Source organism: Hypanus sabinus, chromosome 20 (assembly GCF_030144855.1).
Source record: "Hypanus sabinus isolate sHypSab1 chromosome 20, sHypSab1.hap1, whole genome shotgun sequence".
Classification (NCBI taxonomy): domain Eukaryota; kingdom Metazoa; phylum Chordata; class Chondrichthyes; order Myliobatiformes; family Dasyatidae; genus Hypanus; species Hypanus sabinus.
The window spans coordinates 908,732-916,892 of record NC_082725.1 but is presented as its reverse complement, the minus strand read 5'-3'; positions in this window follow the sequence as shown (position 1 = coordinate 916,892).

Below are 8,161 nucleotides of genomic sequence, written 5' to 3'. Positions count from 1 at the left end.
CAGTACAGGCCCTTCAGCCCTCCATTTTGTGCTGACCCATATAATCCTTTTTAAAAAAAAGTAAACCCGCACTACCCCATAACCCTCCATTTTTCTTTCATTTTTATTTCATCCATGTGCCATTGTTCCATTTCATCCATAGTTCCTTCATTCTATATGATCTGTGTCAGATTCCAACATCCATAGTCCCCTAACCAGTCCCTTCGTTCCATATTATCTGTTTCAGATCCTCCCATCCACAGTCCCCTAACCAGTCCCTTCATTCCTTATGATCTGTCTCAGATTCCCACCATCCACAGTCCTCCTAAACAGACCCTTCAGTCCATATGATCTGTCTCAAATCCACACAGTCCAGAGCCCCCTAACCAGTCCCTCTATTCCATATTGGATCTGCGTCAGATCTACATGGTCCACAGTCCCCTAATCTTTCAAATATTATCTTCTTCCAGTTCACATATTGTAATGATTGAGAATCCAAAACCCTGAGGGGTGGAGATTTCCAGAGGTTTACTATTTTATGCAGGAAGAATCTTCTCTGAAGCTCAGTTTTAAATGCCTTGTCCATTTATATTGAAATTCTGTTCTCATGTTCAACTTTGTTGCAGAAATGAAACATTCTAGACATCTACACTGTCATGGCCCCCTTAAAGGTTGCAAATACTTCAGTAAGATCAGTCCTCATTCTTCGAACCTCAAAAGAACACTGACCCAACCTGTTCATCCTCTCTCTACAGGGCAACCCTTCCACTGGAGGAATTAACCAGGAGAATCTCCTTGAATCTCCAATGTTACCATGTCCTGTTTTGTGTCAGGAGACCAAATATGTGAAAGGTACTCCTCACCCAGCCTGGATACTTCACTCATCTAAACTTGGTGCTGATTCCACAACCTACAGACCCACTTTCAAGGATTCTCTAAACCAATGTTTAAATCACTGTTTTTATTGTATGTGCCCAGTTTGTCTTCTTTCACAGTTTGTCTGTCTTTGCATGTAGTTTTTCATTGATTCTATTGTATTTCTTTGTTTTACTGTGAATGCCTGCAAGAAAACAAATCTCAGAGTAGTATATTGTGACATATATGTATGCTGATAATAAATTTACTTTGAATTTCAACTTTCATGTGTGTTTCATCAAATAAGTTTTCTAGAAATAATATTGAGTAGGAATAATAACAATATTTCAAAACAACTACTAATAACTGATTTAAAGTATAATTCCTTGAATTAGACACACAATTGCCTGATGCTCTTTCCTCTGGAGAAGTTTATTTGACTGTACATTAACATGGATTTATGAGTGAAATCACATTTGACAAGTATTTTCTCAAGGTTTTTGGGAATATAATACAAAGGGTGGAGGAAGTGTAAGCAATAAATGAAGTGTATTTGAACCTCCAGAGGGCATTTGATATGGTGTGATATAAAAATTACTGCACTAGTTAAGGGTATACTATGTATATATTGTATGTATTGACATGGACAGGGGAGTCTATGGCCAGATCAGCCGTAGAACCATAGAACCAGAGAACATTACAGCACAGAAACAGGCCTTTTGGCCCTTCTTGGCTGTGATGAACCATTTTTCTGCCTAGCCCCACTGACCTGCACCTGGGCCATATCCCTCCATACCCCTCTCATCCATATACCTGTCCAAGTTTTTTTTAAATGTCAAAAGTGAGCCCGCATTCACCACTTCATCTGGCAGCTTATTCCACACTCCCACCACTCTCTGCATGAAGAAGCCCCCCCCCCCATGTTCCCTTTAATCTTTTCCCCTTCACCCTTAACCCATGACCTCTATTTTTTTTCTCCCCTAGCCTCAGTGGAAAAAGCCTGCTTGCATTCACTCTATCTATACCCATCATAACTTCATACACTTCTATCAAATCACCCCTCATTCTCCTACGCTCTAGGGAATAAAGTCCTAACCTATTCAACCTTTCTCTGTAACTCAGTTTCTCAAGTTCCAGCAACATCCTTGTAAACCTTCTCTGCACCCTTTCAACCTTATTAATATCCTTCCTGTAATTCTGTGACCAAAATTGCACACAATACTTCAAATTCTGCCTCACCAATGTCTTACACAACCTCACCATTACATTCCAACTCTTATACACAATACTTTGATTTATAAAGGCCAATGTACCAAAAGCTCTCTTTACGACCCTATCCACCTGTGACGCCACTTTTAGGGAATTATGTATCTGTACTCCCAGATCCCTCTGTTCTATTGCACTCTTCAGTGTCCTACCATTTACCTTGTATGTTCTACCTTGGTTTGATCTTCCGAAGTGCAATACCTCACACTTGTCCGCATTAAGCTCCATCTGCCATTTTTCAGCCCATTCCTCTAACTGGTCCAAATCCCTCTGCAAGCTTTGAAAACCTTCCTCACTGTCCACACATCCAATCTTTGTATCATCAGCAAATTTGCTGATCCAATTTGCCACATTATCATTCAGATCATTGACATAGATGACAAATAACAATGGACCCGGCAATGATCCCTGTGGCACACCACTTCTCACAGGCCTCCACTCAGAGAAGCAATCCTCCACTACCACTCTCTGACTTCTCCCATTGAGCCAATGTCTAATCCAATTTATTATCTCACCATGTATACCTAGCAACTGAATCTTCCTAACTAACCTTCCATACGGGACCTTGTCAAAGGCCTTACTGAAGTCCATGTAGACAACATCCACAGCCTTCCCTTCATCCACTTTCTTGGTAACTTCCTCGAAAAACTCTAATAGATTGGTTAACCATGACCTACCACGCACAAAGCCATGCTGACTTTTTCTAATAAGTCCCTGTCCATCCAAATACTTGAAGATCCTATCTCTTAGTATTCCTTCCAATAATTTACCTACTACCGATGTCAAACTTACTGGCCTATAATTTCCCAGCTTACTTTTTGAGTCTTTTTTAAACAATGGAACATGAGCGATCCTGCAATCCTCTGGCACCTGACCTGTGAATATCGACATTTTAAATATTTCTGCCAGGGCCCCTATAATTTCAACACTAGTCTCCTTCATGGTCCGAGGGCATACCCTGTCAGGTCCTGGGGATTTATCTACTCTGAATGCCTCAAGACAGCAAGCACCTCCTCCTCTTTAATCTGTATAAGGTCCATGACCTCTCTATTTGTTTGCCTTGTTTCCATAGACTCCATTCCAGTTTCCTTAGTAAATACAGATGCAAAAAACCCATTTAATATCTCTCCCATTTCTTTTGGTTTCATACACAGCTGACCACTCTGATCTTCAAGAGGACCAATTTTATCCCTTACTATCCTTTTGCTCTTAACATACCTGTAGAAGCTCTTAGGATTATCCTTCACCCTGACTGCCAGAGCAACCTCATGTCTTCTTTTAGCCCTCTTGTTTTCTTTCTTAAGTATTTTCTTATTCTTTTTATACTCCTCAAGCATCTTATTTCCTCCTTGTTGCCTATACATGTTATACATCTCTCTCTTCTTCTTTATCAGAGTTTTCCAATATCCCTTGAGAACCAAGGTCCCTTATTCTTATTCATTTTGCCTTTAACCCTGACAGGGACATACAAACTCTGCACTCTCAAAGTTTCTCCTTTGAAGGTCTCCCACTTACCAATCACATCCTTGCCAGAGAACTACCTGCCCCAATCTATGCTTTTTAGATCCTTTCTCATTTCTTCAAATTTGGCTTTTTTCCAGTTTAGAACTTCAACCTGAGGACCAGATCTATTTTTATCCATGATCAAGTTGAAACTAATGGTGTTACGATCACTGGAACCAAAGTGTTCCCCTACACACACTTCAGTCACTTGTCCTAACTCATTTCCTAATAGGAGATCTAATATTGCATCCTTCGTAGTTGGTACATCAATATATTGATTTAGAAAACTTTCCTGAACACATTTCACAAACTCTAACCCATCTAGACCTTTAGCAGTATGGGAGTCCCAATCAATGTGTGGAAAATTAAAATCCCCTACAATCACAACTTCCTGTCTCCTGCAGTTGTCTGTTATCTCTCTGCAGAGTTGCTGCTCCAATTCTCGCTGACTATTGGGTGGTCTATAATACAACCCTATTAATGTGGTCATACCTTTCCTGTTTCTCAGCTCCACCCATATGGCCTCAGTAGACAAGCCCTCTAATCTGTCCTGCCGAAGCACTGCTGTAATATTTTTCCTGACTAGCAAAGCCATCCCCCCACCCTTAATCCCTCTGTCTCTATCATGTCTGAAACATCGGAACCCTGGAACATTGAGCTGCCAGTCCTGCCCCTCCTGTAGCCAAGTTTCAGTAATGGCTATGATGTCATAATTCCATGTGTCAATCCAGGCCCTCAGCTCGTCTCCCTTTCCCACAATACTCCTCGCATTGAAATATACACACCTCAGAAGATTATTACCACCACATACAACCTTGCTATTTGTGACTTTGCATGAATTACTAACATTCATTTTTACCCCCATTCCACTATCTACTCTGGCACTTTGGTTCCCATCCCCTGCAAATCTAGTTTAAACCCTCCCCTATAACACTAGCAAACCTCCCTGCAAGTATATTGGTCTCCTTGTAGTTCAGGTGTAACCTGTCTTTCCTGTACAGGTCCCACCTGCCCCAGAAGAGGTCCCAATGATCTCGAAGTCTGAAACCCTGCCCCCACACCAGTTTCTCAGCCACGTGTTCATCTGCCAGAGTATCCTACTCTTACCCTCACTGGCACGTGGCACAGGCAGCAATCCGGAGATTACTACCCTTGAGATCCTGTTTTTCAACTTCCTACCAAGCTCTCTGTACTCACTCTTCAGGACCTCCTGATTCTTTCTACCTATATCATTGGTACCAATGTGTACCATGACATCTGGCTGATCACCCTCCCACCTCAGAATACTGTGCACGTGATCAGAGACATCTCTGACTCTGGCACCCAGGAGGCAACAAACCATCCCGGAGTCTCTGTCACGACCACAGAATCTCCTGTCTTATTGAATCTTATTGAATGGCAGAGCAGGTTCAATAGGCCAGATGGCCTACTCCTGCTCCAATTTCTTACATTATTACGTTGTTATGAAGATAAGTTAAGGCAGTGCTTTGCTGCACTTTTTGAAGTTGGACTGTGCCCAATCAGTGAACTGGATTCATTAGAAAGAGCAAATAAAAATAAGCCAGGGGCACACAGAGCAAGCATTGTGTGATTGGGCCAGTGTTGGAGTGGCTTTGGCTCATCACTGTTGGCAAATCAGGCTTGGGTGAAGTAGGTATCTGCCAAGTTTCTTCTTCCTCTTTATTTTTAATTCTTCATCTGTTAGGGCACATTAGTGTGGTGAGAATGGCCCCAGGGGCAGTGTTTTCTTGGCATGATTAACTTTATGGTTTTATATTGCTATATTTTTTTCACTATTCTTGGTTGGTGCGGCTGTAACGAAACCCACTTTCCCTCGGGATCAATAAAGTATGTCTGTCTGTCTGTTTTGTTCTCTGTGTCTGAGGTGCAAATTCTGGAGACCTCCGGCCTCCCAGGTAACCACATCTAGACCAGGTGCACCAAGCAACAGCTCCTCAGAGAACGTGTTAAGGAACTGGAGCTGCAGCTCAATGACCTTCGGCTTATACAGGAGAATGAGGAGGTGATAGACAGGAGCTATAGGGAGGTAGTCAGCCATAGGTTGCAGGAGACAGATAACTGGGTGACTGTCAGGAGAAGGGGAAACGTACAACCAGTACAGAGTACACCTGTGGCCATTTCCCTCAATAATAAGTATACCACTTTGGATACCATTGAGGACAACAACCTACCGGTCAGAGCTGCTGTGGCCTGGTCTCTGGCACAGAGCCTGACACTGTGGTTCAGAAGAGGAAAGAGGTGAATAAGACTCTAGCTGTAATAGTAGATTCCATTATTAGAGGAATAGAAATGAGATTCTGTGGACGCAATAGAGACACCCGGATGGTATGTTGCTTCCCAGGTGCCAGCATCAGGGATGTCTTGGATCAGGTCCACGATATTCTAAAGGGGGCGGGTGAGCAGCCAGAAGTCTTGGTACATATTGGCACCAATGACGTAGGTAGGAAAGATGATGAAGTCCTAAAGAGAGAATTTAGGGAGCTACAGTTGGTAGAAATCTGAAAAGCAGTACTTCCAGGGTAGTAATAGACAATAGACAATAGACAATAGGTGCAGAAGTAGACCATTCGGCCCCTCGAGTCTGCACCGCCATTCTGAGATCATGGCTGATCATTCACTATCAATACCCAGTCCCCGCCTTGTCCCCATATCCCTTGATTCCCCTATCCATCAGATATCTATCTAGCTCCTTCTTGAAAGCATCCAGAGAATTGGCCTCCACTGTCTTCCGAGGCAGTGCATTCCACACCTCCACAACTCTCTGGGAGAAGAAGCTCTTCCTCAACTCCGTTTTAAATAACTGACCTCTTATTCTCAATCCATGCCCTCTGGTACTGGACTCTCCCAACATCTGGAACATATTTCCTGCCTCAATCCTATCAAATCCTTTCATTATCTTAAATGTTTCAATCAGATCCCCTCTCAATCTCCTCAATTCCAGCGTGTACAAGCCCAATCTCTCCAATCTCTCTGCGTAAGACAGCCCTGCCATCCCAGGAATCAACCTAGTGAATCTATGCTGCACTTCCTCAATTGCCAGAATGTCCTTCCTTAAACGTGGAGACCAAAACTGTACACAATATTCCAGGTGTGGTCTCACCAGGGCCCTGTACAAATGCAAAAGGACATCCTTGCTCTTGTACTCAATTCCCCTTGTAACAAAGGCCAACATTCCATTTGCCCTCTTCACTGCCTGTTGCACTTGCTCATTCACCTTCATTGACTGGTGAACTAGGACTCCTAGGTCTCTTTGCATTTCTCCCTTACCTAACTCTACACCGTTCAGACAATACTCTGCCCTTTTTTTCCTGCTTCCAAAGTGGATAACTTCACATTTATTCACATTGAATGACATCTGCCAAGTATCTGCCCACTCACCCAGCCTATCCAAGTCTCCCTGTATTCTCCTAATGTCCTCTTCGCATGTCACACTGCCACCCAGTTTAGTATCGTCAGCAAACTTGTTGAAATAGTTTTCAATGCCCTCATCTAAATCATTGACATAAATCGTAAAGAGCTGTGGTCCCAATACAGAGCCCGGTGGTACCCCACTAGTCACCTCCAGCCAGTCCGCGAAACACCCATTCACTGCTACCCTTTGCTTTCTATCTGCCAACCAGTTTTCTATCCATGTTGAAACCCTGCCCCCAATGCCATGAGCTCTGATTTTACTCACCAATCTCCTATGTGGCACCTTATCGAATGCCTTCTGAAAATCTAGGTACACAACATCTACTGGCTTACCCTCGTCTAACATCCTTGTTACACCCTCAAAAAACTCCAACAGATTAGTCAAGCATGATTTGCCCTTGGTAAATCCATGCTGGCTCGGCCTAATCCTATTTCTGCCATCAAGATGTGCCAGTATTTCGTCCTTAATAATGGACTCAAGCATCTTCCCCACGACTGACGTTAGGCTAACAGGGCAATAGTTCTCCGTTTTCTCCTTCCCTCCCTTCTTGAAAAGTGGGATAACATTAGCCACTCTCCAATTTTCAGGAACTGATCCTGAATCTAAGGAACATTGGAAAATGATTACCAATGCATCTGCAATTTCCTGAGCCACCTCTTTTAGAACCCTCGGATGCAGACCATCTGGACCTGGGGATTTATTAGCCTTCAGTCCTACCAGTCTACTCATCACAGTTTCTTTCCTAATGTCAATCTGTCTCAATTCCTCTGATATCTTATGTCCCTGGCCCATCCATACATCTGGGAGATTGCTTGTGTCCTCCCTGGTGAAGACAGATCTAAAGTACGCATTAAATTCTGTTGCCATTTCCCTGTTTCCCATAACAATTTCTCCCAATTCATTCTTCAAGGGGTCAACATTTGGATTGGCAATCTTTGGATTGCTGCCTGTACCATGTCCCAGTGAGGGTAAGAACAGGATGATCTGGCAGGTGAATGCACGGCTGAGGAACTGGTGCAAGGGGCAGGGGTTCAGATTTCTGAATCATTAGGTTCTCTTCTGGGGAAGGTATTGAAGAAGAAGAAGAAGAGTAGACCTTAACTCGGCAGTGGAGTTATCAGGGCA